The following is a 23,023-nucleotide window of genomic DNA, read 5'->3' as shown; positions in this document are numbered from 1 at the left end:
CAGAAGGCCCGGGTTCGATTCCCGGTATCGGAGTCGGTGCTTTGTACCGCTTTTTAAAAATAGACTTAAGGATATAGGTTTATGAATAGAATTAAGACTTGGTTGAACAAGTCAGATATGGTCTAGTGGGTAGGATACCTGGCTTTCACCCAGAAGGCCCGGGTTCGATTCCCGGTATCGGAGCGACTGCTTATGTACCGCATTTGAAGAATAAACTTAAAGACACATTTATAGGAATAATATTTAGGGTTGTGCCAACCAGTCCGATATGGTCTAGTGGGTAGGATACCTGGCTTTCAACCAGAAGGCCCGGGTTCGATTCTCGGTATCGAAGACTGCTTTGTACCGCTTTTAAAGAATAAACTTAAAGACACATTTATAGGAATAATATCTAGGGTTGCTCAAACCAGTCCGATATGGTCTAGTGGCTAGGATATCTGGCTTTCACCCAGAAGGCCCGGGTTCGATTCCCGGTATCGGAGACTGTGCTTTGTACCGCTTTTAAAGAATAAATTTAAAGACACATTTATAGGAATAATATCTAGGGTTGCTCAAACCAGTCCGATATGGTCTAGTGGGTAGGATACCTGGCTTTCACCTAGAAGGCCCGGGTTCGATTCCCGGTATCGGAGACTGTGCTTTGTACCGCTTTTAAAGAATAAATTTAAAGACACATTTATAGGAATAATATCTAGGGTTGCTCAAGCCAGTCCGATATGGTCTAGTGGCTAGGATATGTGGCATTCGCCCAGAAGGCCCGGGTTCGATTCCCGGTATCGGAGCGACTGCTGATGTACCGCATTTGAAGAATAAACTTAAAGACACATTTATAGGAATAATATTTAGGGTTGTGCCAACCAGTCCGATATGGTCTAGTGGCTAGGATATCTGGCTTTCACCCAGAAGGCCCGGGTTCGATTCCCGGTATCGGAGCGACTGCTTATGTACCGCATTTGAAGAATAAACTTAAAGACACATTTATAGGAACAATATCTAGGGTTGCTCAAACCAGTCCGATATGGTCTAGTAGCTAGGATATCTGGCTTTCACCCAGAAGGTCCGGGTTCGATTCCCGGTATCGGAGCGAGTGCTTTTGTACCGCTTTTGAAGAATAAACTTAAAGACATATTTATAGGAATAATGTTTAGGGTTGTGCCAACCATTCCGATATGGTCTAGTGGGTAGGATACCTGGCTTTCACCGAGAAGGCCCGGGTTCGATTCCCGGTATCGAAGACTGTGCTATGTACCGCTTTTAAAGAATAAATTTAAAGACACATTTATAGGAATAATATCTAGGGTTGCTAAAACCTTTCCGATATGGTCTAGTGGGTAGGATATCTGACTTTCACCCAGAAGGCCTGGGTTCGATTCCCGGTATCGAAGACTGTGCTTTGTACCGCTTTTAAAGAATAAATTTAAAGACACATTTATAGGAATAATATTTAGGGTTGTGCCAACCAGTCCGATATGGTCTAGTGGGTAGGATACCTGGCTTTCATCCAGAAGGCCCGGGTTCGATTCCCGGTATCGAAGTCTGTGCTTTGTACCGCTTTTAAAGAATAAATTTAAAGACACATTTATAGGAATAATATCTAGGGTTGCTCGAACCAGTCCGATATGGTCTAGTGGCTAGGATATCTGGCTTTCACCCAGAAGGCCCGGGTTCGATTCCCGGTATCGGAGCGACTGCTTATGTACCGCATTTGAAGAATAAACTTAAAGACACATTTATAGGAATAATATTTAGGGTTGTGCCAACCAGTCCGATATGGTCTAGTGGGTAGGATACCTGGCTTTCATCCAGAAGGCCCGGGTTCGATTCCCGGTATCGGAGACTGTGCTTTGTACCGCTTTTAAAGAATAAATTTAAAGACACATTTATAGGAATAATATCTAGGGTTGCTCAAACCAGTCCGATATGGTCTAGTGGCTAGGATATCAGGCTTTCACCCAGAAGGCCCGGGTTCGATTCCCGGTATCGGAGCGACTGCTTATGTACCGCATTTGAAGAATAAACTTAAAGACACATTTATAGGAATAATATTTAGGGTTGTGCCAACCAGTCCGATATGGTCTAGTGGGTAGGATACCTGGCTTTCAACCAGAAGGCCCGGGTTCGATTCCCGGTATCGAAGACTGTGCTTTGTACCGCTTTTAAAGAATAAATTTAAAGACACATTTATAGGAATAATATCTAGGGTTGCTCAAACCAGTCCGATATGGTCTAGTGGCTAGGATATCTGGCTTTCACCCAGAAGGCCCGGGTTCGATTCCCGGTATCCGAGCGAGTGCTTTTGTACCGCTTTTACAGAATAAACTTAAAGACATATTTATAGGAATAATATTTAGGGTTGTGCCAACCATTACGATATGGTGTAGTGGGTAGGATACCTGGCTTTCACCCAGAAGGCCCGGGTTCGATTCCCGGTATCGAAGACTGTGCTTTGTACCGCTTTTAAAGAATAAATTTAAAGACACATTTATAGGAATAATATCTAGGGTTGCTAAAACCTGTCCGATATGGTCTAGTGGCTAGGATATCAGGCTTTCACCCAGAAGGCCCGGGTTCGATTCCCGGTATCGGAGAGACTGCTTATGTACCGCTTTTGAAGAATAAACTTAAAGACATATTTATAGGAATAATATTTAAGGTTGTGCCAAGCATTCCGATATGGTCTAGTGGGTAGGATACCTGGCTTTCACCCAGAAGGCCCGGGTTCGATTCCCGGTATCGAAGACTGTTCTTTGTACCGCTTTTAAAGAATAAATTTAAAGACACATTTATAGGAATAATATCTAGGGTTCCTAAAACCAGTCCGATATGGTCTAGTGGCTAGGATATCTGGCTTTCACCCAGAAGGCCCGGGCTCGATTCCCGGTATCGGAGAGACTGCTTATGTACCGCATCTGAAGAATAAACTTAAAGACATATTTATAGGAATAATATTTAGGGTTGTGCCAAGCATTCCGATATGGTCTAGGGGGTAGGATACCTGGCTTTCACCCAGAAAGCCCGGGTTCGATTCCCGGTATCGAAGACTGTGCTTTGTACCGCTTTTAAAGAATAAATTTAAAGACACATTTATAGGAATAATATCTAGGGTTGCTCAAACCAGTCCGATATGGTCTAGTGGCTAGGATATCTGGCTTTTACCCAGAAGGCCCGGGTTCGATTCCCGGTATCGGAGCGAGTGCTTTTGTACCGCTTTTGAGGAATAAACTTAAAGACATATTTATAGGAATAATATTTAGGGTTGTGCCAACCATTCCGATATGGTCTAGTGGGTAGGATACCTGGCTTTCACCCAGAAGGCCCGGGTTCGATTCCCGGTATCGAAGACTGTGCTTTGTACCGCTTTCAAAGAATAAATTTAAAGACACATTTATAGGAATAATATCTAGGGTTCCTAAAACCAGTCCGATATGGTCTAGTGGCTAGGATATCTGGCTTTCACCCAGAAGGCCCGGGTTCGATACCCGGTATCGGAGAGACTGCTTATGTACCGCATTTGAAGAATAAACTTAAAGACATATTTATAGGAATAATATTTAGGGTTGTGCCAACCAGTCCGATATGGTCTAGTGGGTAGGATACCTGGCTTTCAACCAGAAGGCCCGGGTTCGATTCCCGGTATCGAAGACTGCTTTGTACCGCTTTTAAAGAATAAAATTAAAGACACATTTATAGGAATAATATCTAGGGTTGCTCAAACCAGTCCGATATGGTCTAGTGGCTAGGATATCTGGCTTTCACCCAGAAGGCCCGGGTTCGATTCCCGGTATCGGAGCGAGTGCTTTTGTACCGCTTTTGAAGAATAAACTTAAAGACATATTTATAGGAATAATATTTAGGGTTGTGCCAACCATTCCGATATGGTCTAGTGGGTAGGATACCTGGCTTTCACCCAGAAGGCCCGGGTTCGATTCCCGGTATCGAAGACTGTGCTTTGTACCGCTTTCAAAGAATAAATTTAAAGACACATTTATAGGAATAATATCTAGGGTTGCTCAAACCAGTCCGATATGGTCTAGTGGCTAGGATATCTGGCTTTCACCCAGAAGGCCCGGGTTCGATTCCCGGTATCGGAGACTGTGCTTTGTACCGCTTTTAAAGAATAAATATAAAGACACATTTATAGGAATAATATCTAGGGTTGCTCAAACCAGTCCGATATGGTCTAGTAGCTAGGATATCTGGCTTTCACCCAGAAGGCCCGGGTTCGATTCCCGGTATCGGAGCGAGTGCTTTTGTACCGCTTTTGAAGAATAAACTTAAAGACATATTTATAGGAATAATGTTTAGGGTTGTGCCAACCATTCCGATATGGTCTAGTGGGTAGGATACCTGGCTTTCACCTAGAAGGCCCGGGTTCGATTCCCGGTATCGGAGACTGTGCTTTGTACCGCTTTTAAAGAATAAATTTAAAGACACATTTATAGGAATAATATCTAGGGTTGCTCAAGCCAGTCCGATGTGGTCTAGTGGGTAGGATATGTGGCATTCGCCCAGAAGGCCCGGGTTCGATTCCCGGTATCGGAGCGACTGCTGATGTACCGCATTTGAAGAATAAACTTAAAGACACATTTATAGGAATAATATTTAGGGTTGTGCCAACCAGTCCGATATGGTCTAGTGGCTAGGATATCTGGTTTTCACCCAGAAGGCCCGGGTTCGATTCCCGGTATCGGAGCGACTGCTTATGTACCGCATTTGAAGAATAAACTTAAAGACACATTTATAGGAACAATATCTAGGGTTGCTCAAACCAGTCCGATATGGTCTAGTAGCTAGGATATCTGGCTTTCACCCAGAAGGTCCGGGTTCGATTCCCGGTATCGGAGCGAGTGCTTTTGTACCGCTTTTGAAGAATAAACTTAAAGACATATTTATAGGAATAATGTTTAGGGTTGTGCCAACCATTCCGATATGGTCTAGTGGGTAGGATACCTGGCTTTCACCTAGAAGGCCCAGGTTCGATTCCCGGTATCGGAGACTGTGCTTTGTACCGCTTTTAAAGAATAAATTTAAAGACACATTTATAGGAATAATATCTAGGGTTGCTCAAGCCAGTCCGATATGGTCTAGTGGGTAGGATATCTGGCTTTCACCCAGAAGGCCCGGGTTCGATTCCCGGTATCGGAGACTGTGCTTTGTACCGCTTTTAAAGAATAAATTTAAAGACACATTTATAGGAATAATATCTAGGGTTGCTCAAACCAGTCCGATATGGTCTAGTGGCTAGGATATCTGGCTTTCACCCAGAAGGCCCGGGTTCGATTCCCGGTATCGGAGTGACTGCTTATGTACCGCATTTGAAGAATAAACTTAAAGACATATTTATAGGAATAATATTTAGGGTTGTGCCAACCAGTCCGATATGGTCTAGTGGGTTGGATACCTGGCTTTCACCGAGAAGGCCCGGGTTCGATTCCCGGTATCGAAGACTGTGCTATGTACCGCATTTAAAGAATAAATTTAAAGACACATTTATAGGAATAATATCTAGGGTTGCTAAAACCTTTCCGATATGGTCTAGTGGGTAGGATATCTGACTTTCACCCAGAAGGCCCGGGTTCGATTCCCGGTATCGAAGACTGTGCTTTGTACCGCTTTTAAAGAATAAATTTAAAGACACATTTATAGGAACAATATCTAGGGTTGCTCAAACCAGTCCGATATGGTCTAGTGGCTAGGATATCTGGCTTTCACCCAGAAGGCCCGGGTTCGATTCCCGGTATCGGAGCGAGTGCTTTTGTACCGCTTTTGAAGAATGAATTTAAAGAAAAATTTATAGGAATAATATTTGGGGTTGTTCCAACCAGTCCGATATGGTCTAGTGGCTAGGATATCTGGCTTTCACCCAGAAGGCCCGGGTTCGATTCCCGGTATCGGAGCGAGTGCTTTTGTACCGCTTTTGAAGAATAAACTTAAAGACATATTTATAGGAATAATATTTAGGGTTGTGCCAACCATTCCGATATGGTCTAGTGGGTAGGATACCTGGCTTTCACCTAGAAGGCCCGGGTTCGATTCCCGGTATCGAAGACTGTGCTATGTACCGCTTTTAAAGAATAAATTTAAAGACACATTTATAGGAATAATATCTAGGGTTGCTAAAACCTTTCCGATATGGTCTAGTGGGTAGGATATCTGACTTTCACCCAGAAGGCCCGGGTTCGATTCCTGGTATCGAAGACTGTGCTTTGTACCGCTTTTAAAGAATAAATTTAAAGACACATTTATAGGAATAATATTTAGGGTTGCTAAAACCTTTCCGATATGGTCTAGTGGCTAGGATATCTGGCTTTCACCCAGAAGGCCCGGGTTCGATTCCCGGTATCGGAGTGACTGCTTATGTACCGCATTTGAAGAATAAACTTAAAGACATATTTATAGGAATAATATTTAGGGTTGTGCCAACCAGTCCGATATGGTCTAGTGGGTTGGATACCTGGCTTTCACCGAGAAGGCCCGGGTTCGATTCCCGGTATCGAAGACTGTGCTATGTACCGCATTTAAAGAATAAATTTAAAGACACATTTATAGGAATAATATCTAGGGTTGCTAAAACCTTTCCGATATGGTCTAGTGGGTAGGATATCTGACTTTCACCCAGAAGGCCCGGGTTCGATTCCCGGTATCGAAGACTGTGCTTTGTACCGCTTTTAAAGAATAAATTTAAAGACACATTTATAGGAACAATATCTAGGGTTGCTCAAACCAGTCCGATATGGTCTAGTGGCTAGGATATCTGGCTTTCACCCAGAAGGCCCGGGTTCGATTCCCGGTATCGGAGCGAGTGCTTTTGTACCGCTTTTGAAGAATGAATTTAAAGAAAAATTTATAGGAATAATATTTGGGGTTGTTCCAACCAGTCCGATATGGTCTAGTGGCTAGGATATCTGGCTTTCACCCAGAAGGCCCGGGTTCGGTTCCCGGTATCGAAGACTGCTTTGTACCGCTTTTAAAGAATAAATTTAAAGACACATTTATAGGAATAATATCTGGGGTTGCTAAAACCGGTCCGATATGGTCTAGTGGCTAGGATATCTGGCTTTCACCCAGAAGGCCTGGGTTCGATTCCCGGTATCGGAGTGACTGCTTATGTACCGCATTTGAAGAATAAACTTAAAGACATATTTATAGGAATAATATTTAGGGTTGTGCCAACCATTACGATATGGTCTAGTGGGTAGGATACCTGGCTTTCACCTAGAACGCCCGGGTTCGATTCCCGGTATCGAAGACTGTGCTTTGTACCGCTTTTAAAGAATAAACTTAAAGACACATTTATAGGAATAATATCTAGGGTTGCTCAAACAAGTCCGATATGGTCTAGTGGCTAGGATATCTGGCTTTCACCCAGAAGGCCCGGGTTCGATTCCCGGTATCCGAGCGAGTGCTTTTGTACCGCTTTTGAAGAATAAACTTAAAGACATATTTATAGGAATAATATTTAGGGTTGTGCCAACCATTCCGATATGGTTTAGTGGGTAAGATACCTTGCTTTCACCCAGAAGGCCCGGGTTCGATTCCCGGTATCGGAGCGAGTGCTTTTGTACAGCTTTTGAAGAATAGACTTAAGGATATAGGTTTATGAATAGAATTAAGACGTGGTTGAGCAAGTCAGATATGGTCTAGTGGCTAGGATACCTGGCTTTCACCCAGAAGGCCCGGGTTCGATTCCCGGTATCGGAGTCGGTGCTTTGTACCGCTTTTTAAAAATAGACTTAAGGATATAGGTTTATGAATAGAATTAAGACTTGGTTGAACAAGTCAGATATGGTCTAAAGGGTAGGATACCTGGCTTTCACCCAGAAGGCCCGGGTTCGATTCCCGGTATCGGAGTCGGTGCTTTGTACCGCTTTTTAAAAATAGACTTAAGGATATAGGTTTATGAATAGAATTAAGACTTGGTTGAACAAGTCAGATATGGTCTAGTGGGTAGGATACCTGGCTTTCACCCAGAAGGCCCGGGTTCGATTCCCGGTATCGGAGCGACTGCTTATGTACCGCATTTGAAGAATAAACTTAAAGACACATTTATAGGAATAATATTTAGGGTTGTGCCAACCAGTCCGATATGGTCTAGTGGGTAGGATACCTGGCTTTCAACCAGAAGGCCCGGGTTCGATTCTCGGTATCGAAGACTGCTTTGTACCGCTTTTAAAGAATAAACTTAAAGACACATTTATAGGAATAATATCTAGGGTTGCTCAAACCAGTCCGATATGGTCTAGTGGCTAGGATATCTGGCTTTCACCCAGAAGGCCCGGGTTCGATTCCCGGTATCGGAGACTGTGCTTTGTACCGCTTTTAAAGAATAAATTTAAAGACACATTTATAGGAATAATATCTAGGGTTGCTCAAACCAGTCCGATATGGTCTAGTGGGTAGGATACCTGGCTTTCACCTAGAAGGCCCGGGTTCGATTCCCGGTATCGGAGACTGTGCTTTGTACCGCTTTTAAAGAATAAATTTAAAGACACATTTATAGGAATAATATCTAGGGTTGCTCAAGCCAGTCCGATATGGTCTAGTGGCTAGGATATGTGGCATTCGCCCAGAAGGCCCGGGTTCGATTCCCGGTATCGGAGCGACTGCTGATGTACCGCATTTGAAGAATAAACTTAAAGACACATTTATAGGAATAATATTTAGGGTTGTGCCAACCAGTCCGATATGGTCTAGTGGCTAGGATATCTGGCTTTCACCCAGAAGGCCCGGGTTCGATTCCCGGTATCGGAGCGACTGCTTATGTACCGCATTTGAAGAATAAACTTAAAGACACATTTATAGGAACAATATCTAGGGTTGCTCAAACCAGTCCGATATGGTCTAGTAGCTAGGATATCTGGCTTTCACCCAGAAGGTCCGGGTTCGATTCCCGGTATCGGAGCGAGTGCTTTTGTACCGCTTTTGAAGAATAAACTTAAAGACATATTTATAGGAATAATGTTTAGGGTTGTGCCAACCATTCCGATATGGTCTAGTGGGTAGGATACCTGGCTTTCACCGAGAAGGCCCGGGTTCGATTCCCGGTATCGAAGACTGTGCTATGTACCGCTTTTAAAGAATAAATTTAAAGACACATTTATAGGAATAATATCTAGGGTTGCTAAAACCTTTCCGATATGGTCTAGTGGGTAGGATATCTGACTTTCACCCAGAAGGCCCGGGTTCGATTCCCGGTATCGAAGACTGTGCTTTGTACCGCTTTTAAAGAATAAATTTAAAGACACATTTATAGGAACAATATCTAGGGTTGCTCAAACCATTCCGATATGGTCTAGTGGCTAGGATATCTGGCTTTCACCCAGAAGGCCCGGGTTCGATTCCCGGTATCGGAGCGAGTGCTTTTGTACCGCTTTTGAAGAATAAACTTAAAGACATATTTATAGGAATAATATTTAGGGTTGTGCCAACCATTCCGATATGGTCTAGTGGGTAGGATACCTGGCTTTCACCTAGAAGGCCCGGGTTCGATTCCCGGTATCGAAGACTGTGCTATGTACCGCTTTTAAAGAATAAATTTAAAGACACATTTATAGGAATAATATCTAGGGTTGCTAAAACCTTTCCGATATGGTCTAGTGGGTAGGATATCTGACTTTCACCCAGAAGGCCTGGGTTCGATTCCCGGTATCGAAGACTGTGCTTTGTACCGCTTTTAAAGAATAAATTTAAAGACACATTTATAGGAATAATATTTAGGGTTGTGCCAACCAGTCCGATATGGTCTAGTGGGTAGGATACCTGGCTTTCATCCAGAAGGCCCGGGTTCGATTCCCGGTATCGAAGTCTGTGCTTTGTACCGCTTTTAAAGAATAAATTTAAAGACACATTTATAGGAATAATATCTAGGGTTGCTCGAACCAGTCCGATATGGTCTAGTGGCTAGGATATCTGGCTTTCACCCAGAAGGCCCGGGTTCGATTCCCGGTATCGGAGCGACTGCTTATGTACCGCATTTGAAGAATAAACTTAAAGACACATTTATAGGAATAATATTTAGGGTTGTGCCAACCAGTCCGATATGGTCTAGTGGGTAGGATACCTGGCTTTCATCCAGAAGGCCCGGGTTCGATTCCCGGTATCGGAGACTGTGCTTTGTACCGCTTTTAAAGAATAAATTTAAAGACACATTTATAGGAATAATATCTAGGGTTGCTCAAACCAGTCCGATATGGTCTAGTGGCTAGGATATCAGGCTTTCACCCAGAAGGCCCGGGTTCGATTCCCGGTATCGGAGCGACTGCTTATGTACCGCATTTGAAGAATAAACTTAAAGACACATTTATAGGAATAATATTTAGGGTTGTGCCAACCAGTCCGATATGGTCTAGTGGGTAGGATACCTGGCTTTCAACCAGAAGGCCCGGGTTCGATTCCCGGTATCGAAGACTGTGCTTTGTACCGCTTTTAAAGAATAAATTTAAAGACACATTTATAGGAATAATATCTAGGGTTGCTCAAACCAGTCCGATATGGTCTAGTGGCTAGGATATCTGGCTTTCACCCAGAAGGCCCGGGTTCGATTCCCGGTATCCGAGCGAGTGCTTTTGTACCGCTTTTACAGAATAAACTTAAAGACATATTTATAGGAATAATATTTAGGGTTGTGCCAACCATTACGATATGGTGTAGTGGGTAGGATACCTGGCTTTCACCCAGAAGGCCCGGGTTCGATTCCCGGTATCGAAGACTGTGCTTTGTACCGCTTTTAAAGAATAAATTTAAAGACACATTTATAGGAATAATATCTAGGGTTGCTAAAACCTGTCCGATATGGTCTAGTGGCTAGGATATCAGGCTTTCACCCAGAAGGCCCGGGTTCGATTCCCGGTATCGGAGAGACTGCTTATGTACCGCTTTTGAAGAATAAACTTAAAGACATATTTATAGGAATAATATTTAAGGTTGTGCCAAGCATTCCGATATGGTCTAGTGGGTAGGATACCTGGCTTTCACCCAGAAGGCCCGGGTTCGATTCCCGGTATCGAAGACTGTTCTTTGTACCGCTTTTAAAGAATAAATTTAAAGACACATTTATAGGAATAATATCTAGGGTTCCTAAAACCAGTCCGATATGGTCTAGTGGCTAGGATATCTGGCTTTCACCCAGAAGGCCCGGGCTCGATTCCCGGTATCGGAGAGACTGCTTATGTACCGCATCTGAAGAATAAACTTAAAGACATATTTATAGGAATAATATTTAGGGTTGTGCCAAGCATTCCGATATGGTCTAGGGGGTAGGATACCTGGCTTTCACCCAGAAAGCCCGGGTTCGATTCCCGGTATCGAAGACTGTGCTTTGTACCGCTTTTAAAGAATAAATTTAAAGACACATTTATAGGAATAATATCTAGGGTTGCTCAAACCAGTCCGATATGGTCTAGTGGCTAGGATATCTGGCTTTTACCCAGAAGGCCCGGGTTCGATTCCCGGTATCGGAGCGAGTGCTTTTGTACCGCTTTTGAGGAATAAACTTAAAGACATATTTATAGGAATAATATTTAGGGTTGTGCCAACCATTCCGATATGGTCTAGTGGGTAGGATACCTGGCTTTCACCCAGAAGGCCCGGGTTCGATTCCCGGTATCGAAGACTGTGCTTTGTACCGCTTTCAAAGAATAAATTTAAAGACACATTTATAGGAATAATATCTAGGGTTCCTAAAACCAGTCCGATATGGTCTAGTGGCTAGGATATCTGGCTTTCACCCAGAAGGCCCGGGTTCGATACCCGGTATCGGAGAGACTGCTTATGTACCGCATTTGAAGAATAAACTTAAAGACATATTTATAGGAATAATATTTAGGGTTGTGCCAACCAGTCCGATATGGTCTAGTGGGTAGGATACCTGGCTTTCAACCAGAAGGCCCGGGTTCGATTCCCGGTATCGAAGACTGCTTTGTACCGCTTTTAAAGAATAAAATTAAAGACACATTTATAGGAATAATATCTAGGGTTGCTCAAACCAGTCCGATATGGTCTAGTGGCTAGGATATCTGGCTTTCACCCAGAAGGCCCGGGTTCGATTCCCGGTATCGGAGCGAGTGCTTTTGTACCGCTTTTGAAGAATAAACTTAAAGACATATTTATAGGAATAATATTTAGGGTTGTGCCAACCATTCCGATATGGTCTAGTGGGTAGGATACCTGGCTTTCACCCAGAAGGCCCGGGTTCGATTCCCGGTATCGAAGACTGTGCTTTGTACCGCTTTCAAAGAATAAATTTAAAGACACATTTATAGGAATAATATCTAGGGTTGCTCAAACCAGTCCGATATGGTCTAGTGGCTAGGATATCTGGCTTTCACCCAGAAGGCCCGGGTTCGATTCCCGGTATCGGAGACTGTGCTTTGTACCGCTTTTAAAGAATAAATTTAAAGACACATTTATAGGAATAATATCTAGGGTTGCTCAAACCAGTCCGATATGGTCTAGTAGCTAGGATATCTGGCTTTCACCCAGAAGGCCCGGGTTCGATTCCCGGTATCGGAGCGAGTGCTTTTGTACCGCTTTTGAAGAATAAACTTAAAGACATATTTATAGGAATAATGTTTAGGGTTGTGCCAACCATTCCGATATGGTCTAGTGGGTAGGATACCTGGCTTTCACCTAGAAGGCCCGGGTTCGATTCCCGGTATCGGAGACTGTGCTTTGTACCGCTTTTAAAGAATAAATTTAAAGACACATTTATAGGAATAATATCTAGGGTTGCTCAAGCCAGTCCGATATGGTCTAGTGGGTAGGATATGTGGCATTCGCCCAGAAGGCCCGGGTTCGATTCCCGGTATCGGAGCGACTGCTGATGTACCGCATTTGAAGAATAAACTTAAAGACACATTTATAGAAATAATATTTAGGGTTGTGCCAACCAGTCCGATATGGTCTAGTGGCTAGGATATCTGGTTTTCACCCAGAAGGCCCGGGTTCGATTCCCGGTATCGGAGCGACTGCTTATGTACCGCATTTGAAGAATAAACTTAAAGACACATTTATAGGAACAATATCTAGGGTTGCTCAAACCAGTCCGATATGGTCTAGTAGCTAGGATATCTGGCTTTCACCCAGAAGGTCCGGGTTCGATTCCCGGTATCGGAGCGAGTGCTTTTGTACCGCTTTTGAAGAATAAACTTAAAGACATATTTATAGGAATAATGTTTAGGGTTGTGCCAACCATTCCGATATGGTCTAGTGGGTAGGATACCTGGCTTTCACCTAGAAGGCCCAGGTTCGATTCCCGGTATCGGAGACTGTGCTTTGTACCGCTTTTAAAGAATAAATTTAAAGACACATTTATAGGAATAATATCTAGGGTTGCTCAAGCCAGTCCGATATGGTCTAGTGGGTAGGATATCTGGCTTTCACCCAGAAGGCCCGGGTTCGATTCCCGGTATCGGAGACTGTGCTTTGTACCGCTTTTAAAGAATAAATTTAAAGACACATTTATAGGAATAATATCTAGGGTTGCTCAAACCAGTCCGATATGGTCTAGTGGCTAGGATATCTGGCTTTCACCCAGAAGGCCCGGGTTCGATTCCCGGTATCGGAGTGACTGCTTATGTACCGCATTTGAAGAATAAACTTAAAGACATATTTATAGGAATAATATTTAGGGTTGTGCCAACCAGTCCGATATGGTCTAGTGGGTTGGATACCTGGCTTTCACCGAGAAGGCCCGGGTTCGATTCCCGGTATCGAAGACTGTGCTATGTACCGCATTTAAAGAATAAATTTAAAGACACATTTATAGGAATAATATCTAGGGTTGCTAAAACCTTTCCGATATGGTCTAGTGGGTAGGATATCTGACTTTCACCCAGAAGGCCCGGGTTCGATTCCCGGTATCGAAGACTGTGCTTTGTACCGCTTTTAAAGAATAAATTTAAAGACACATTTATAGGAACAATATCTAGGGTTGCTCAAACCAGTCCGATATGGTCTAGTGGCTAGGATATCTGGCTTTCACCCAGAAGGCCCGGGTTCGATTCCCGGTATCGGAGCGAGTGCTTTTGTACCGCTTTTGAAGAATGAATTTAAAGAAAAATTTATAGGAATAATATTTGGGGTTGTTCCAACCAGTCCGATATGGTCTAGTGGCTAGGATATCTGGCTTTCACCCAGAAGGCCCGGGTTCGATTCCCGGTATCGGAGCGAGTGCTTTTGTACCGCTTTTGAAGAATAAACTTAAAGACATATTTATAGGAATAATATTTAGGGTTGTGCCAACCATTCCGATATGGTCTAGTGGGTAGGATACCTGGCTTTCACCTAGAAGGCCCGGGTTCGATTCCCGGTATCGAAGACTGTGCTATGTACCGCTTTTAAAGAATAAATTTAAAGACACATTTATAGGAATAATATCTAGGGTTGCTAAAACCTTTCCGATATGGTCTAGTGGGTAGGATATCTGACTTTCACCCAGAAGGCCCGGGTTCGATTCCTGGTATCGAAGACTGTGCTTTGTACCGCTTTTAAAGAATAAATTTAAAGACACATTTATAGGAATAATATTTAGGGTTGCTAAAACCTTTCCGATATGGTCTAGTGGCTAGGATATCTGGCTTTCACCCAGAAGGCCCGGGTTCGATTCCCGGTATCGGAGTGACTGCTTATGTACCGCATTTGAAGAATAAACTTAAAGACATATTTATAGGAATAATATTTAGGGTTGTGCCAACCAGTCCGATATGGTCTAGTGGGTTGGATACCTGGCTTTCACCGAGAAGGCCCGGGTTCGATTCCCGGTATCGAAGACTGTGCTATGTACCGCATTTAAAGAATAAATTTAAAGACACATTTATAGGAATAATATCTAGGGTTGCTAAAACCTTTCCGATATGGTCTAGTGGGTAGGATATCTGACTTTCACCCAGAAGGCCCGGGTTCGATTCCCGGTATCGAAGACTGTGCTTTGTACCGCTTTTAAAGAATAAATTTAAAGACACATTTATAGGAACAATATCTAGGGTTGCTCAAACCAGTCCGATATGGTCTAGTGGCTAGGATATCTGGCTTTCACCCAGAAGGCCCGGGTTCGATTCCCGGTATCGGAGCGAGTGCTTTTGTACCGCTTTTGAAGAATGAATTTAAAGAAAAATTTATAGGAATAATATTTGGGGTTGTTCCAACCAGTCCGATATGGTCTAGTGGCTAGGATATCTGGCTTTCACCCAGAAGGCCCGGGTTCGATTCCCGGTATCGGAGCGAGTGCTTTTGTACCGCTTTTGAAGAATAAACTTAAAGACATATTTATAGGAATAATATTTAGGGTTGTGCCAACCATTCCGATATGGTCTAGTGGGTAGGATACCTGGCTTTCACCTAGAAGGCCCGGGTTCGATTCCCGGTATCGAAGACTGTGCTATGTACCGCTTTTAAAGAATAAATTTAAAGACACATTTATAGGAATAATATCTAGGGTTGCTAAAACCTTTCCGATATGGTCTAGTGGGTAGGATATCTGACTTTCACCCAGAAGGCCCGGGTTCGATTCCTGGTATCGAAGACTGTGCTTTGTACCGCTTTTAAAGAATAAATTTAAAGACACATTTATAGGAATAATATTTAGGGTTGCTAAAACCTTTCCGATATGGTCTAGTGGCTAGGATATCTGGCTTTCACCCAGAAGGCCCGGGTTCGATTCCCGGTATCGGAGTGACTGCTTATGTACCGCATTTGAAGAATAAACTTAAAGACATATTTATAGGAATAATATTTAGGGTTGTGCCAACCAGTCCGATATGGTCTAGTGGGTAGTATACCTGGCTTTCATCCAGAAGGCCCGGGTTCGATTCCCGGTATCGAAGACTGTGCTTTGTACCGCTTTTAAAGAATAAATTTAAAGACACATTTATAGGAATAATATCTAGGGTTGCTCGAACCAGTCCGATATGGTCTAGTGGCTAGGATATCTGGCTTTCACCCAGAAGGCCCGGGTTCGATTCCCGGTATCCGAGCGAGTGCTTTGTACCGCTTTTACAGAATAAACTTAAAGACATATTTATAGGAATAATATTTAGGGTTGTGCCAATCATTCCGATATGGTGTAGTTTGAAGGATACCTGGCTTTCACCCAGAAGGCCCGGGTTCGGTTCCCGGTATCGAAGACTGTACTTTGTACCGTTTTTAAAGAATAAATTTAAAGACACATTTATAGGAATAATTTCTGGGGTTGCTAAAACCAGTCCGATATGGTCTAGTGGCTAGGATATCTGGCTTTCACCCAGAAGGCCCGGGTTCGATTCCCGGTATCGGAGTGACTGCTTATGTACCGCATTTGAAGAATAAACTTAAAGACATATTTATAGGAATAATATTTAGGGTTGTGCCAACCATTACGATATGGTCTAGTGGGTAGGATACCTGGCTTTCACCTAGAAGGCCCGGGTTCGATTCCCGGTATCGAAGACTGTGCTTTGTACCGCTTTTAAAGAATAAACTTAAAGACACATTTATAGGAATAATATCTAGGGTTGCTCAAACAAGTCCGATATGGTCTAGTGGCTAGGATATCTGGCTTTCACCCAGAAGGCCCGGGTTCGATTCCCGGTATCGGAGCTACTGCTTTTGTACCGCTTTTCAAGAATAGACTTAAGGATATAGTTTTATGAAAAGAATTCAGACTTGGTTGAGCAAGTCCGATATGGTCTAGTGGCTAGGATTCCTGGCTTTCACACGGAAGGCCCGGGTTCGATTCCCGGTATCGGAGACTGCGCTTTGTACAGCTTTTAAAGAATAAATTTAAAGACACATTTATAGGAATAATATTTAGGGTTGTTCCAACCAGTCCGATATGGTCTAGTGGGTAGGATACCTGGCTTTTACCCAGAAGGCCCGGGTTCGATTCCCGGTACAGGAGCGAGTGCTTTTGTACCGCTTTTGAAGAATAAACTTAAAGACATATTTATAGGAATAATATTTAGGGTTGTGCCAACCATTCCGATATGGTCTAGTGGGTAGGATACCTGGCTTGCACCCAGAAGGCCCGGAATCGATTCCCGGTATCGGAGACTGTGCTTTGTACCGCTTTTAAAGAATAAATTTAAAGACACATTTATTGGAATAATATCTAGGGTTGCTCAAACCAGTCCGATATGGTCTAGTGACTAGGATATCTGGCTTTCACCCAGAAGGACCGGGTTCGATTCCCGGAATCGGAGCGAGCGCTTTTGTACCGCATTTGAAGAATAAAGTTAAAGACACATTTATAGGAATAATATTTAGGGTTGTGCCAACCAGTCCGATATGGTCTAGTGGGTAGGATACCTGGCTTTCACCCAGAAGGGCCGGGTTCGATTCCCGGTATCGGAGACTGTGCTTAGTACCGCTTTTAAAGAATAAATTTAAAGTCACATTTATAGGAATAATATCTAGGGTTGCTCAAACCAGTCCGATATGGTCTAGTGGCTTGGATACCTCGCTTTCACCCAGAAGGCCCGGGTTCGATTCCCGGTATAGGAGCGAGTGCTTTTGTACAGCTTTTGAAGAATAGACTTAAGGATATAGGTTTATGAATAGAATTCAGACTTGATTCAGCAAGTCCGATATGGTCTAGTAGCTAGGATATCTGGCTTTCACCCAGAAGGCCCGGGTTCGATACCCGGTATCGGAGTGACTGCTTATGTACCGCATTTGAAGAATAGACTTAAAGACACATTTATAGGAATAATATTTAGGGTTCTGCGAACCAGTCCGATATGGTCTAGTGAGTAGGATACCTGGCTTTCACCCAGAAGTCCCGGGTTCGATTCCCGGTATCGGAGACTGCGCTTTGTACAGCTTTTAAAGAATAAATTTAAAGACACATTTATAGGAATAATATTTAGGGTTGTTCCAACCAGTCCGATATGGTCTAGTGGCTAGGATATGTGGAATTCACCCGGAATGCCCGGGTTCGATTCCCAGTATCGGAGCGAGTGCTTTTGTACAGCTTTTGAAGAATAGACTTAAGGATATCGGTTTATGAATAGAATTAAGACTTGGTTGAGCTAGTCAGATATGGTCTAGTGGGTAGGATACCTGGCATTCATCCAGAAGGCCCGGGTTCGATTCCCGGTATCGGAGAATGTGCTTTGTACCGCATTTAAAGGAAAAATTTAAAGACACATTTATAGGAATAATATCTAGGGCTGCTCAAAGCAGTCTGATATGGTCTAGTTGCTAGGATATCTGGCTTTCACCCAGAAGGCCCGGGTTCGATTCCCGGTATCGGAGTGACTGCTTATGTACCGCATTTGAAGAATATATTTAAAGACACATTTATAGGAATAATATTTAGGGTTGCTCAAACCAGTCCGATATGGTCTAGTGGTTTGGATATCTGGCTCTCACCCAGAAGGCCCGGGTTCGATTCCCGGTATCGGAGCTAGTGCTTTTGTACCGCTTTTCAAGAATAGACTTAAGGATATAGGTTTATGAATATGATTAAGACTTGGTTGTGCGAGTCCGATATGGTCTAGAGGCTAGGATATCTGGCTTTCACCCGGAAGACCCGGGTTCGATTCCCGGTCTCGGAGCGAGCGCTTTTGTACAGCTTTTGAAGAATAGACTTAAGGATATAGGTTTATGAAAAGAATTAAGACTTGGTTGAGCAAGTCAGATATGGTCTAGTTGCTAGTATATCTGGCTCTCATCCAGAAGGCTCAAGTTCGATTTGCATTATCGGAGCGAGTGCTTTTGTACCGCTTTTCAAGAATAGACTTAAGGATATAGGTTTATGAATAGAATTAAGACTTGGTTGAGCAAGTCAGATATGGTCTAGTGGGTAGGATACCTGGCTTTCATCCAGAAGCCCCGGGTTCGATTACCGGTATCGGAGACTGTTCTTTGTACAGCTTTTAAAGAATAAATTTAAAGACACATTTATAGGAATAATATCTAGGGTTGCTCAAACCAGTCCGATATGGTCTAGTGGCTTGGATATCTGGCTCTCACCCAGAAGGCCCGGGTTCGATTCCCGGTATCGGAGTGACTGCTTATGTACCGCATTTCAAGAATAGACTTAAGGATATAGGTTTTTGAATATGATTAAGACTTGGTTGTGCGAGTCCGATATGGTCTAGAGGCTAGGATATCTGGCTTTCACCCGGAAGACCCGGGATCGATTCCCGGTCTCGGAGCGAGTGCTTTTGTACAGCTTTTAAAGAATAAATTTAATGACACATTTATAGGAATAATATCTAGGGTTGCTCAAACCTGTCCGATATGGTCTAGTGGCTTGGATATCTGGCTCTCACCCAGAAGGCTCAAGTTCGATTTTCGGTATCGGAGCGAGTGCTTTTGTACCGCTTTTCAAGAATAGACTTAAGGATATAGGTTTATGAATAGAATTAAGACTTGGTTAAGCAAGTCCGATATGGTTTAGTGGCTAGGATAACTGGCTTTCATCCAGAAGGCCCGGGTTCGATTCCCGGAATAGAAGACTGTTCTTTGTACAGCTTTTAAAGAATAAATTTAATGACACATTTATAGGAATAATATTTAGGGTTGCTCAAACCAGTCCGATATGGTCTAGTGGCTTGGATATCTGGCTCTCACCCAGAAGGCTCAAGTTCGATTTCCGGTATCGGAGCGAGTGCTTTTGTACCGCTTTTCAAGAATAGACTTAAGGATATAGGTTTATGAATAGAATTAAGACTTGGTTAAGCAAGTCCGATATGGTTTAGTGGCTAGGATACCTGGCTTTCACCCAGAAGGCCCGGGTTCGATTCCCGGTACCGGAGACTGTGCTTTGTACAGCTTTTAAAGAATAAATTTAAAGACACATTTATAGGAATAATATCTAGGGTTGCTGAAGCCAGTCCGATATGGTCTATTGGCCAGGATATCTGACTTTCACCCAGAAGGCCCGGGTTCGATTCCCGGTATCGGAGCGAGTGCTTTTGTACCGCTTTTGAAGAATGAACTTAAAGACATATTTATACGAATAATATTTAGGGTTGTGCCAACCATTCCGATATGGTCTAGTGGGTAGGATACCTGGCTTTCACCCAGAAGTCCCGGGTTCGATTCCCGGTATCGGAGACTGTGCTTTGTACCGCTTTTAAAGAATAAATTTAAAGACACATTTATAGGAATAATATCTAGGGTTGCTCAAACCAGTCCGATATGGTCTATTGGCTTGGATATCTGGTTCTCACCCAGAAGGCTCAAGTTCGATTTCCGGTATCGGAGCGAGTGCTTTTGTACCGCTTTTCAAGAATAGACTTAAGGATATAGGTTTATGAATAGAATTAAGACTTGGTTAAGCAAGTCCGATATGGTTTAGTGGCTAGGATACCTGGCTTTCACCCAGAAGGCCCGGGTTCGATTCCCGGTATAGGAGCGAGTGCTTTTGTACAGCTTTTGAAGAATAGACTTAAGGATATGGGTTTATGAATAGAATTAAGACTTGGTTGAGCAAGTCAGATATGGTCTAGTTGCTAGTATATCTGGCTCTCATTTAGAAGGCTCAAGTTCGATTTCCATTATCGGAGCGAGTGCTTTTGTACCGCTTTTCAAGAATAGACTTAAGGATATAGGTTTATGATTAGAATTAAGACTCGGTTGAGCAAGTCAGATATGGTCTAGTGGGTAGGATACCTGGCTTTCATCCAGAAGGCCCGGGTTCGATTCCCGGTATCGGAGACTGTGCTTTGTACTGCTTTTAAAGAATAAATTTAAAGACACATTTATAGGAATAATATCTAGGGTTGCTCAAACCAGTCCGATATGGTCTAGTGGTTAGGATATCTGGCTTTCACCCAGAAGGCCCGGGTTCGATTCCCGGTATCGGAGTTGGTGCTTTTGTACCGCTTTTTAAAAATAGACTTAAAGAAATAGGTTTATGAATAGAATTAAGACTTGCTTAACCAAGTCCTATATGGTTTAGTGGCTAGGATACCTGGGTTTCACCCGGAAGGCTCGGGTTCGATTCCCGGTATCGGAGCTAGTGCTTTTGTACCGCTTTTAAAGAATAAATTTAAAGACACATTTATAGGAATAATATCTAGGGTTGCTCAAACCTGTCCGATATGGTCTAGTGGCTTGGATATCTGGCTCTCACCCAGAAGGCTCAAGTTCGATTTTCGGTATCGGAGCGAGTGCTTTTGTACCGCTTTTCAAGAATAGACTTAAGGATATAGGTTTATGAATAGAATTAAGACTTGGTTAAGCAAGTCCGATATGGTTTAGTGGCTAGGATACCTGGTTTTCACCCAGAAGGCCCGGGTTCGATTCCCGGTATAGTAGCGAGTACTTTTGTACAGCTTTTGAAGAAAGACTTAAGGATATGGGTTTATGAATAGAATTAAGACTTGGTTGAGCAAGTCAGATATGGTCTAGTTGCTAGTATATCTGGCTCTCATCCAGAAGGCTCAAGTTCGATTTGCATTATCGGAGCGAGTGCTTTTGTACCGCTTTTCAAGAATAGACTTAAGGATATAGGTTTATGAATAGAATTAAGACTTGGTTGAGCAAGTCAGATATGGTCTAGTGGGTAGGATACCTGGCTTTCATCCAGAAGGCCCGGGTTCGATTCCCGGTATCGGAGACTGTTCTTTGTACAGCTTTTAAGGAATAAATTTAAAGACACATTTATAGGAATAATATCTAGGGTTGCTCAAACAAGTCCGATATGGTCTAGTGGCTAGAAGGCCCGGGTTCGATTCCCGGTATCGGAGCGACTGCTTATGTACCGCATTTGATGAATACATTTAAAGACACGTTTATAGGAATAATATCTAGGGTTGTTCAAACCAGTCCGATATGGTCTAGTGGCTAGGATATCTGGCTTTCACCCAGAAGGCCCGGGTTCGATTCCCGGTATCGGAGTGACTGCTTATGTACCGCATTTGAAGAATAAACTTAAAGACATATTTATAGGAATAATATTTAGGGTTGTGCCAACCAGTCCGATATGGTCTAGTGCCTAGGATATCTGGCTTTCACCCAGAAGGCCCGGGTTCGATTCCCGGTATCGGAGTGAGTGCTTTTGTACCGCTTTTGAAGAATAAACTTAAAGACATATTTATAGGAATAATATGTAGGGTTGTGCCAACTATTCCGATATGGTCTAGTGGGTAGGATACCTGGCTTTCACCTAGAAGGCCCGGGTTCGATTCCCGGTATCGGAGACTGTGCTTTGTACAGCTTTTAAAGAATAAATTTAAAGACACATTTATAGGAATAATATCTAGGGTTGCTCAAGCCAGTCCGATATGGTCTATTGGCTAGAATATCTGACTTTCACCCAGAAGGCCCGGGTTCGATTCCCGGTATCGGAGCGAGTGCTTTTGTACCGCTTTTGAAGAATAAACTTAAAGACATATTTATACGAATAATATTTAGGGTTGTGCCAACCATTCCGATATGGTCTAGTGGGTAGGATACCTGGCTTTCACCCAGAAGTCCCGGGTTCGATTCCCGGTATCGGAGACTGTGCTTTGTACCGCTTCTAAAGAATAAATTTAAAGACACATTTATAGGAATAATATCTAGGGTTGCTCAAACCAGTCCGATATGGTCTAGTGGCTAGGATATCTGGCTTTCACCCAGAAGGCCCGGGTTCGATTCCCGGTATCGGAGTGACTGCTTATGTACCGCATTTGAAGAATAAACTTAAAGACATATTTATAGGAATAATATTTAGGGTTGTGCCAACCAGTCCGATATGGTCTAGTGGGTAGGATACCTGGCTTTCACCGAGAAGGCCCGGGTTCGATTCTCGGTATCGGAGACTGTGCTTTGTACCGCTTTTAAAGAATGAATTTAAAGACACATTTATAGGAATAATATCTAGGGTTGTTCAAACCAGTCCGATATGGTCTAGTGGCTAGGATATCTGGCTTTCACGCAGAAGGCCCGGGTTCGATTCCCGGTATCGGAGCGACTGCTTATGTACCGCATTTGAAGAATGAACTTAAAGACACATTTATAGGAATAATATTTAGGGTTGTGCCAACCAGTCCGATATGGTCTAGTGGGTAGGATACCTGTCTTTCACCCAGAAGGCCCGGGTTCGATTCCCGGT

General features: G+C 43.2%; 86 non-coding genes across 86 annotated transcripts; all 86 read left to right on the top strand.

The window, feature by feature from the left end:
• The first annotated feature begins 410 nt into the window (after positions 1-410).
• On the top strand, positions 411-482 carry TRNAE-UUC (transfer RNA glutamic acid (anticodon UUC)). Its single transcript has one exon. It is a non-coding gene; the product is annotated as a tRNA-Glu (tRNA).
• Positions 483-560: 78 nt separating this feature from the next.
• TRNAE-UUC (transfer RNA glutamic acid (anticodon UUC)) lies at positions 561-632 on the top strand. The gene has a single exon. It is a non-coding gene; the product is annotated as a tRNA-Glu (tRNA).
• A 229-nt stretch (positions 633-861) lies between these two features.
• TRNAE-UUC (transfer RNA glutamic acid (anticodon UUC)) lies at positions 862-933 on the top strand. Its single transcript has one exon. It is a non-coding gene; the product is annotated as a tRNA-Glu (tRNA).
• Positions 934-1,012: 79 nt separating this feature from the next.
• On the top strand, positions 1,013-1,084 carry TRNAE-UUC (transfer RNA glutamic acid (anticodon UUC)). Its single transcript has one exon. It is a non-coding gene; the product is annotated as a tRNA-Glu (tRNA).
• Positions 1,085-1,463: 379 nt separating this feature from the next.
• On the top strand, positions 1,464-1,535 carry TRNAE-UUC (transfer RNA glutamic acid (anticodon UUC)). The gene has a single exon. It is a non-coding gene; the product is annotated as a tRNA-Glu (tRNA).
• Positions 1,536-1,613: 78 nt separating this feature from the next.
• TRNAE-UUC (transfer RNA glutamic acid (anticodon UUC)) lies at positions 1,614-1,685 on the top strand. The gene has a single exon. It is a non-coding gene; the product is annotated as a tRNA-Glu (tRNA).
• Positions 1,686-1,764: 79 nt separating this feature from the next.
• TRNAE-UUC (transfer RNA glutamic acid (anticodon UUC)) lies at positions 1,765-1,836 on the top strand. The gene has a single exon. It is a non-coding gene; the product is annotated as a tRNA-Glu (tRNA).
• A 78-nt stretch (positions 1,837-1,914) lies between these two features.
• On the top strand, positions 1,915-1,986 carry TRNAE-UUC (transfer RNA glutamic acid (anticodon UUC)). The gene has a single exon. It is a non-coding gene; the product is annotated as a tRNA-Glu (tRNA).
• A 79-nt stretch (positions 1,987-2,065) lies between these two features.
• Positions 2,066-2,137, top strand: TRNAE-UUC (transfer RNA glutamic acid (anticodon UUC)). The gene has a single exon. It is a non-coding gene; the product is annotated as a tRNA-Glu (tRNA).
• Positions 2,138-2,215: 78 nt separating this feature from the next.
• Positions 2,216-2,287, top strand: TRNAE-UUC (transfer RNA glutamic acid (anticodon UUC)). The gene has a single exon. It is a non-coding gene; the product is annotated as a tRNA-Glu (tRNA).
• A 229-nt stretch (positions 2,288-2,516) lies between these two features.
• On the top strand, positions 2,517-2,588 carry TRNAE-UUC (transfer RNA glutamic acid (anticodon UUC)). The gene has a single exon. It is a non-coding gene; the product is annotated as a tRNA-Glu (tRNA).
• Positions 2,589-2,667: 79 nt separating this feature from the next.
• TRNAE-UUC (transfer RNA glutamic acid (anticodon UUC)) lies at positions 2,668-2,739 on the top strand. The gene has a single exon. It is a non-coding gene; the product is annotated as a tRNA-Glu (tRNA).
• Positions 2,740-2,817: 78 nt separating this feature from the next.
• Positions 2,818-2,889, top strand: TRNAE-UUC (transfer RNA glutamic acid (anticodon UUC)). The gene has a single exon. It is a non-coding gene; the product is annotated as a tRNA-Glu (tRNA).
• A 229-nt stretch (positions 2,890-3,118) lies between these two features.
• Positions 3,119-3,190, top strand: TRNAK-UUU (transfer RNA lysine (anticodon UUU)). Its single transcript has one exon. It is a non-coding gene; the product is annotated as a tRNA-Lys (tRNA).
• A 79-nt stretch (positions 3,191-3,269) lies between these two features.
• Positions 3,270-3,341, top strand: TRNAE-UUC (transfer RNA glutamic acid (anticodon UUC)). The gene has a single exon. It is a non-coding gene; the product is annotated as a tRNA-Glu (tRNA).
• A 78-nt stretch (positions 3,342-3,419) lies between these two features.
• On the top strand, positions 3,420-3,491 carry TRNAE-UUC (transfer RNA glutamic acid (anticodon UUC)). The gene has a single exon. It is a non-coding gene; the product is annotated as a tRNA-Glu (tRNA).
• A 79-nt stretch (positions 3,492-3,570) lies between these two features.
• On the top strand, positions 3,571-3,642 carry TRNAE-UUC (transfer RNA glutamic acid (anticodon UUC)). Its single transcript has one exon. It is a non-coding gene; the product is annotated as a tRNA-Glu (tRNA).
• A 76-nt stretch (positions 3,643-3,718) lies between these two features.
• TRNAE-UUC (transfer RNA glutamic acid (anticodon UUC)) lies at positions 3,719-3,790 on the top strand. The gene has a single exon. It is a non-coding gene; the product is annotated as a tRNA-Glu (tRNA).
• Positions 3,791-3,869: 79 nt separating this feature from the next.
• Positions 3,870-3,941, top strand: TRNAE-UUC (transfer RNA glutamic acid (anticodon UUC)). The gene has a single exon. It is a non-coding gene; the product is annotated as a tRNA-Glu (tRNA).
• Positions 3,942-4,019: 78 nt separating this feature from the next.
• On the top strand, positions 4,020-4,091 carry TRNAE-UUC (transfer RNA glutamic acid (anticodon UUC)). The gene has a single exon. It is a non-coding gene; the product is annotated as a tRNA-Glu (tRNA).
• Positions 4,092-4,169: 78 nt separating this feature from the next.
• Positions 4,170-4,241, top strand: TRNAE-UUC (transfer RNA glutamic acid (anticodon UUC)). Its single transcript has one exon. It is a non-coding gene; the product is annotated as a tRNA-Glu (tRNA).
• Positions 4,242-4,320: 79 nt separating this feature from the next.
• On the top strand, positions 4,321-4,392 carry TRNAE-UUC (transfer RNA glutamic acid (anticodon UUC)). Its single transcript has one exon. It is a non-coding gene; the product is annotated as a tRNA-Glu (tRNA).
• Positions 4,393-4,621: 229 nt separating this feature from the next.
• On the top strand, positions 4,622-4,693 carry TRNAE-UUC (transfer RNA glutamic acid (anticodon UUC)). Its single transcript has one exon. It is a non-coding gene; the product is annotated as a tRNA-Glu (tRNA).
• A 79-nt stretch (positions 4,694-4,772) lies between these two features.
• TRNAE-UUC (transfer RNA glutamic acid (anticodon UUC)) lies at positions 4,773-4,844 on the top strand. Its single transcript has one exon. It is a non-coding gene; the product is annotated as a tRNA-Glu (tRNA).
• Positions 4,845-5,073: 229 nt separating this feature from the next.
• Positions 5,074-5,145, top strand: TRNAE-UUC (transfer RNA glutamic acid (anticodon UUC)). The gene has a single exon. It is a non-coding gene; the product is annotated as a tRNA-Glu (tRNA).
• A 78-nt stretch (positions 5,146-5,223) lies between these two features.
• TRNAE-UUC (transfer RNA glutamic acid (anticodon UUC)) lies at positions 5,224-5,295 on the top strand. Its single transcript has one exon. It is a non-coding gene; the product is annotated as a tRNA-Glu (tRNA).
• Positions 5,296-5,524: 229 nt separating this feature from the next.
• TRNAE-UUC (transfer RNA glutamic acid (anticodon UUC)) lies at positions 5,525-5,596 on the top strand. Its single transcript has one exon. It is a non-coding gene; the product is annotated as a tRNA-Glu (tRNA).
• A 78-nt stretch (positions 5,597-5,674) lies between these two features.
• On the top strand, positions 5,675-5,746 carry TRNAE-UUC (transfer RNA glutamic acid (anticodon UUC)). The gene has a single exon. It is a non-coding gene; the product is annotated as a tRNA-Glu (tRNA).
• A 79-nt stretch (positions 5,747-5,825) lies between these two features.
• On the top strand, positions 5,826-5,897 carry TRNAE-UUC (transfer RNA glutamic acid (anticodon UUC)). Its single transcript has one exon. It is a non-coding gene; the product is annotated as a tRNA-Glu (tRNA).
• A 379-nt stretch (positions 5,898-6,276) lies between these two features.
• Positions 6,277-6,348, top strand: TRNAE-UUC (transfer RNA glutamic acid (anticodon UUC)). The gene has a single exon. It is a non-coding gene; the product is annotated as a tRNA-Glu (tRNA).
• Positions 6,349-6,577: 229 nt separating this feature from the next.
• On the top strand, positions 6,578-6,649 carry TRNAE-UUC (transfer RNA glutamic acid (anticodon UUC)). Its single transcript has one exon. It is a non-coding gene; the product is annotated as a tRNA-Glu (tRNA).
• A 78-nt stretch (positions 6,650-6,727) lies between these two features.
• TRNAE-UUC (transfer RNA glutamic acid (anticodon UUC)) lies at positions 6,728-6,799 on the top strand. Its single transcript has one exon. It is a non-coding gene; the product is annotated as a tRNA-Glu (tRNA).
• A 227-nt stretch (positions 6,800-7,026) lies between these two features.
• TRNAE-UUC (transfer RNA glutamic acid (anticodon UUC)) lies at positions 7,027-7,098 on the top strand. Its single transcript has one exon. It is a non-coding gene; the product is annotated as a tRNA-Glu (tRNA).
• Positions 7,099-7,327: 229 nt separating this feature from the next.
• On the top strand, positions 7,328-7,399 carry TRNAE-UUC (transfer RNA glutamic acid (anticodon UUC)). The gene has a single exon. It is a non-coding gene; the product is annotated as a tRNA-Glu (tRNA).
• Positions 7,400-8,228: 829 nt separating this feature from the next.
• Positions 8,229-8,300, top strand: TRNAE-UUC (transfer RNA glutamic acid (anticodon UUC)). The gene has a single exon. It is a non-coding gene; the product is annotated as a tRNA-Glu (tRNA).
• Positions 8,301-8,378: 78 nt separating this feature from the next.
• Positions 8,379-8,450, top strand: TRNAE-UUC (transfer RNA glutamic acid (anticodon UUC)). The gene has a single exon. It is a non-coding gene; the product is annotated as a tRNA-Glu (tRNA).
• Positions 8,451-8,679: 229 nt separating this feature from the next.
• Positions 8,680-8,751, top strand: TRNAE-UUC (transfer RNA glutamic acid (anticodon UUC)). Its single transcript has one exon. It is a non-coding gene; the product is annotated as a tRNA-Glu (tRNA).
• A 79-nt stretch (positions 8,752-8,830) lies between these two features.
• TRNAE-UUC (transfer RNA glutamic acid (anticodon UUC)) lies at positions 8,831-8,902 on the top strand. The gene has a single exon. It is a non-coding gene; the product is annotated as a tRNA-Glu (tRNA).
• Positions 8,903-9,131: 229 nt separating this feature from the next.
• Positions 9,132-9,203, top strand: TRNAE-UUC (transfer RNA glutamic acid (anticodon UUC)). Its single transcript has one exon. It is a non-coding gene; the product is annotated as a tRNA-Glu (tRNA).
• Positions 9,204-9,281: 78 nt separating this feature from the next.
• On the top strand, positions 9,282-9,353 carry TRNAE-UUC (transfer RNA glutamic acid (anticodon UUC)). Its single transcript has one exon. It is a non-coding gene; the product is annotated as a tRNA-Glu (tRNA).
• A 379-nt stretch (positions 9,354-9,732) lies between these two features.
• On the top strand, positions 9,733-9,804 carry TRNAE-UUC (transfer RNA glutamic acid (anticodon UUC)). Its single transcript has one exon. It is a non-coding gene; the product is annotated as a tRNA-Glu (tRNA).
• A 78-nt stretch (positions 9,805-9,882) lies between these two features.
• Positions 9,883-9,954, top strand: TRNAE-UUC (transfer RNA glutamic acid (anticodon UUC)). The gene has a single exon. It is a non-coding gene; the product is annotated as a tRNA-Glu (tRNA).
• A 79-nt stretch (positions 9,955-10,033) lies between these two features.
• Positions 10,034-10,105, top strand: TRNAE-UUC (transfer RNA glutamic acid (anticodon UUC)). The gene has a single exon. It is a non-coding gene; the product is annotated as a tRNA-Glu (tRNA).
• A 78-nt stretch (positions 10,106-10,183) lies between these two features.
• TRNAE-UUC (transfer RNA glutamic acid (anticodon UUC)) lies at positions 10,184-10,255 on the top strand. The gene has a single exon. It is a non-coding gene; the product is annotated as a tRNA-Glu (tRNA).
• Positions 10,256-10,334: 79 nt separating this feature from the next.
• TRNAE-UUC (transfer RNA glutamic acid (anticodon UUC)) lies at positions 10,335-10,406 on the top strand. The gene has a single exon. It is a non-coding gene; the product is annotated as a tRNA-Glu (tRNA).
• Positions 10,407-10,484: 78 nt separating this feature from the next.
• On the top strand, positions 10,485-10,556 carry TRNAE-UUC (transfer RNA glutamic acid (anticodon UUC)). Its single transcript has one exon. It is a non-coding gene; the product is annotated as a tRNA-Glu (tRNA).
• Positions 10,557-10,785: 229 nt separating this feature from the next.
• On the top strand, positions 10,786-10,857 carry TRNAE-UUC (transfer RNA glutamic acid (anticodon UUC)). Its single transcript has one exon. It is a non-coding gene; the product is annotated as a tRNA-Glu (tRNA).
• A 79-nt stretch (positions 10,858-10,936) lies between these two features.
• On the top strand, positions 10,937-11,008 carry TRNAE-UUC (transfer RNA glutamic acid (anticodon UUC)). The gene has a single exon. It is a non-coding gene; the product is annotated as a tRNA-Glu (tRNA).
• Positions 11,009-11,086: 78 nt separating this feature from the next.
• Positions 11,087-11,158, top strand: TRNAE-UUC (transfer RNA glutamic acid (anticodon UUC)). The gene has a single exon. It is a non-coding gene; the product is annotated as a tRNA-Glu (tRNA).
• A 229-nt stretch (positions 11,159-11,387) lies between these two features.
• Positions 11,388-11,459, top strand: TRNAK-UUU (transfer RNA lysine (anticodon UUU)). Its single transcript has one exon. It is a non-coding gene; the product is annotated as a tRNA-Lys (tRNA).
• Positions 11,460-11,538: 79 nt separating this feature from the next.
• On the top strand, positions 11,539-11,610 carry TRNAE-UUC (transfer RNA glutamic acid (anticodon UUC)). Its single transcript has one exon. It is a non-coding gene; the product is annotated as a tRNA-Glu (tRNA).
• A 78-nt stretch (positions 11,611-11,688) lies between these two features.
• On the top strand, positions 11,689-11,760 carry TRNAE-UUC (transfer RNA glutamic acid (anticodon UUC)). Its single transcript has one exon. It is a non-coding gene; the product is annotated as a tRNA-Glu (tRNA).
• A 79-nt stretch (positions 11,761-11,839) lies between these two features.
• On the top strand, positions 11,840-11,911 carry TRNAE-UUC (transfer RNA glutamic acid (anticodon UUC)). Its single transcript has one exon. It is a non-coding gene; the product is annotated as a tRNA-Glu (tRNA).
• A 76-nt stretch (positions 11,912-11,987) lies between these two features.
• Positions 11,988-12,059, top strand: TRNAE-UUC (transfer RNA glutamic acid (anticodon UUC)). Its single transcript has one exon. It is a non-coding gene; the product is annotated as a tRNA-Glu (tRNA).
• A 79-nt stretch (positions 12,060-12,138) lies between these two features.
• On the top strand, positions 12,139-12,210 carry TRNAE-UUC (transfer RNA glutamic acid (anticodon UUC)). The gene has a single exon. It is a non-coding gene; the product is annotated as a tRNA-Glu (tRNA).
• Positions 12,211-12,288: 78 nt separating this feature from the next.
• Positions 12,289-12,360, top strand: TRNAE-UUC (transfer RNA glutamic acid (anticodon UUC)). Its single transcript has one exon. It is a non-coding gene; the product is annotated as a tRNA-Glu (tRNA).
• Positions 12,361-12,438: 78 nt separating this feature from the next.
• Positions 12,439-12,510, top strand: TRNAE-UUC (transfer RNA glutamic acid (anticodon UUC)). The gene has a single exon. It is a non-coding gene; the product is annotated as a tRNA-Glu (tRNA).
• A 79-nt stretch (positions 12,511-12,589) lies between these two features.
• Positions 12,590-12,661, top strand: TRNAE-UUC (transfer RNA glutamic acid (anticodon UUC)). Its single transcript has one exon. It is a non-coding gene; the product is annotated as a tRNA-Glu (tRNA).
• A 229-nt stretch (positions 12,662-12,890) lies between these two features.
• Positions 12,891-12,962, top strand: TRNAE-UUC (transfer RNA glutamic acid (anticodon UUC)). Its single transcript has one exon. It is a non-coding gene; the product is annotated as a tRNA-Glu (tRNA).
• Positions 12,963-13,041: 79 nt separating this feature from the next.
• Positions 13,042-13,113, top strand: TRNAE-UUC (transfer RNA glutamic acid (anticodon UUC)). Its single transcript has one exon. It is a non-coding gene; the product is annotated as a tRNA-Glu (tRNA).
• Positions 13,114-13,342: 229 nt separating this feature from the next.
• Positions 13,343-13,414, top strand: TRNAE-UUC (transfer RNA glutamic acid (anticodon UUC)). The gene has a single exon. It is a non-coding gene; the product is annotated as a tRNA-Glu (tRNA).
• Positions 13,415-13,492: 78 nt separating this feature from the next.
• Positions 13,493-13,564, top strand: TRNAE-UUC (transfer RNA glutamic acid (anticodon UUC)). Its single transcript has one exon. It is a non-coding gene; the product is annotated as a tRNA-Glu (tRNA).
• A 229-nt stretch (positions 13,565-13,793) lies between these two features.
• TRNAE-UUC (transfer RNA glutamic acid (anticodon UUC)) lies at positions 13,794-13,865 on the top strand. The gene has a single exon. It is a non-coding gene; the product is annotated as a tRNA-Glu (tRNA).
• Positions 13,866-13,943: 78 nt separating this feature from the next.
• On the top strand, positions 13,944-14,015 carry TRNAE-UUC (transfer RNA glutamic acid (anticodon UUC)). Its single transcript has one exon. It is a non-coding gene; the product is annotated as a tRNA-Glu (tRNA).
• A 79-nt stretch (positions 14,016-14,094) lies between these two features.
• Positions 14,095-14,166, top strand: TRNAE-UUC (transfer RNA glutamic acid (anticodon UUC)). Its single transcript has one exon. It is a non-coding gene; the product is annotated as a tRNA-Glu (tRNA).
• Positions 14,167-14,545: 379 nt separating this feature from the next.
• On the top strand, positions 14,546-14,617 carry TRNAE-UUC (transfer RNA glutamic acid (anticodon UUC)). Its single transcript has one exon. It is a non-coding gene; the product is annotated as a tRNA-Glu (tRNA).
• A 229-nt stretch (positions 14,618-14,846) lies between these two features.
• On the top strand, positions 14,847-14,918 carry TRNAE-UUC (transfer RNA glutamic acid (anticodon UUC)). The gene has a single exon. It is a non-coding gene; the product is annotated as a tRNA-Glu (tRNA).
• Positions 14,919-14,996: 78 nt separating this feature from the next.
• On the top strand, positions 14,997-15,068 carry TRNAE-UUC (transfer RNA glutamic acid (anticodon UUC)). Its single transcript has one exon. It is a non-coding gene; the product is annotated as a tRNA-Glu (tRNA).
• A 79-nt stretch (positions 15,069-15,147) lies between these two features.
• Positions 15,148-15,219, top strand: TRNAE-UUC (transfer RNA glutamic acid (anticodon UUC)). Its single transcript has one exon. It is a non-coding gene; the product is annotated as a tRNA-Glu (tRNA).
• Positions 15,220-15,598: 379 nt separating this feature from the next.
• TRNAE-UUC (transfer RNA glutamic acid (anticodon UUC)) lies at positions 15,599-15,670 on the top strand. Its single transcript has one exon. It is a non-coding gene; the product is annotated as a tRNA-Glu (tRNA).
• A 229-nt stretch (positions 15,671-15,899) lies between these two features.
• TRNAE-UUC (transfer RNA glutamic acid (anticodon UUC)) lies at positions 15,900-15,971 on the top strand. The gene has a single exon. It is a non-coding gene; the product is annotated as a tRNA-Glu (tRNA).
• A 228-nt stretch (positions 15,972-16,199) lies between these two features.
• TRNAE-UUC (transfer RNA glutamic acid (anticodon UUC)) lies at positions 16,200-16,271 on the top strand. The gene has a single exon. It is a non-coding gene; the product is annotated as a tRNA-Glu (tRNA).
• A 229-nt stretch (positions 16,272-16,500) lies between these two features.
• TRNAE-UUC (transfer RNA glutamic acid (anticodon UUC)) lies at positions 16,501-16,572 on the top strand. Its single transcript has one exon. It is a non-coding gene; the product is annotated as a tRNA-Glu (tRNA).
• A 380-nt stretch (positions 16,573-16,952) lies between these two features.
• Positions 16,953-17,024, top strand: TRNAA-UGC (transfer RNA alanine (anticodon UGC)). The gene has a single exon. It is a non-coding gene; the product is annotated as a tRNA-Ala (tRNA).
• Positions 17,025-17,253: 229 nt separating this feature from the next.
• On the top strand, positions 17,254-17,325 carry TRNAE-UUC (transfer RNA glutamic acid (anticodon UUC)). Its single transcript has one exon. It is a non-coding gene; the product is annotated as a tRNA-Glu (tRNA).
• An 831-nt stretch (positions 17,326-18,156) lies between these two features.
• On the top strand, positions 18,157-18,228 carry TRNAE-UUC (transfer RNA glutamic acid (anticodon UUC)). Its single transcript has one exon. It is a non-coding gene; the product is annotated as a tRNA-Glu (tRNA).
• A 79-nt stretch (positions 18,229-18,307) lies between these two features.
• On the top strand, positions 18,308-18,379 carry TRNAE-CUC (transfer RNA glutamic acid (anticodon CUC)). Its single transcript has one exon. It is a non-coding gene; the product is annotated as a tRNA-Glu (tRNA).
• A 531-nt stretch (positions 18,380-18,910) lies between these two features.
• TRNAE-CUC (transfer RNA glutamic acid (anticodon CUC)) lies at positions 18,911-18,982 on the top strand. Its single transcript has one exon. It is a non-coding gene; the product is annotated as a tRNA-Glu (tRNA).
• Positions 18,983-19,965: 983 nt separating this feature from the next.
• On the top strand, positions 19,966-20,037 carry TRNAE-UUC (transfer RNA glutamic acid (anticodon UUC)). Its single transcript has one exon. It is a non-coding gene; the product is annotated as a tRNA-Glu (tRNA).
• A 681-nt stretch (positions 20,038-20,718) lies between these two features.
• Positions 20,719-20,790, top strand: TRNAE-UUC (transfer RNA glutamic acid (anticodon UUC)). Its single transcript has one exon. It is a non-coding gene; the product is annotated as a tRNA-Glu (tRNA).
• A 963-nt stretch (positions 20,791-21,753) lies between these two features.
• TRNAE-UUC (transfer RNA glutamic acid (anticodon UUC)) lies at positions 21,754-21,825 on the top strand. Its single transcript has one exon. It is a non-coding gene; the product is annotated as a tRNA-Glu (tRNA).
• A 79-nt stretch (positions 21,826-21,904) lies between these two features.
• On the top strand, positions 21,905-21,976 carry TRNAE-UUC (transfer RNA glutamic acid (anticodon UUC)). The gene has a single exon. It is a non-coding gene; the product is annotated as a tRNA-Glu (tRNA).
• Positions 21,977-22,055: 79 nt separating this feature from the next.
• TRNAE-UUC (transfer RNA glutamic acid (anticodon UUC)) lies at positions 22,056-22,127 on the top strand. Its single transcript has one exon. It is a non-coding gene; the product is annotated as a tRNA-Glu (tRNA).
• A 229-nt stretch (positions 22,128-22,356) lies between these two features.
• On the top strand, positions 22,357-22,428 carry TRNAE-UUC (transfer RNA glutamic acid (anticodon UUC)). The gene has a single exon. It is a non-coding gene; the product is annotated as a tRNA-Glu (tRNA).
• A 78-nt stretch (positions 22,429-22,506) lies between these two features.
• TRNAE-UUC (transfer RNA glutamic acid (anticodon UUC)) lies at positions 22,507-22,578 on the top strand. Its single transcript has one exon. It is a non-coding gene; the product is annotated as a tRNA-Glu (tRNA).
• Positions 22,579-22,807: 229 nt separating this feature from the next.
• Positions 22,808-22,879, top strand: TRNAE-UUC (transfer RNA glutamic acid (anticodon UUC)). Its single transcript has one exon. It is a non-coding gene; the product is annotated as a tRNA-Glu (tRNA).
• Positions 22,880-23,023: the final 144 nt, after the last annotated feature.

Source organism: Phalangium opilio, unplaced genomic scaffold, assembly GCF_054372755.1.
Source record: "Phalangium opilio isolate 3A_F unplaced genomic scaffold, DU_Popi_V2 ptg000073l_1, whole genome shotgun sequence".
Taxonomy (NCBI): Eukaryota; Metazoa; Arthropoda; class Arachnida; order Opiliones; family Phalangiidae; genus Phalangium; species Phalangium opilio.
The sequence above is the reverse complement of the archived record's forward strand: the minus strand, read 5'-3'. Positions and strand labels throughout refer to the sequence as shown.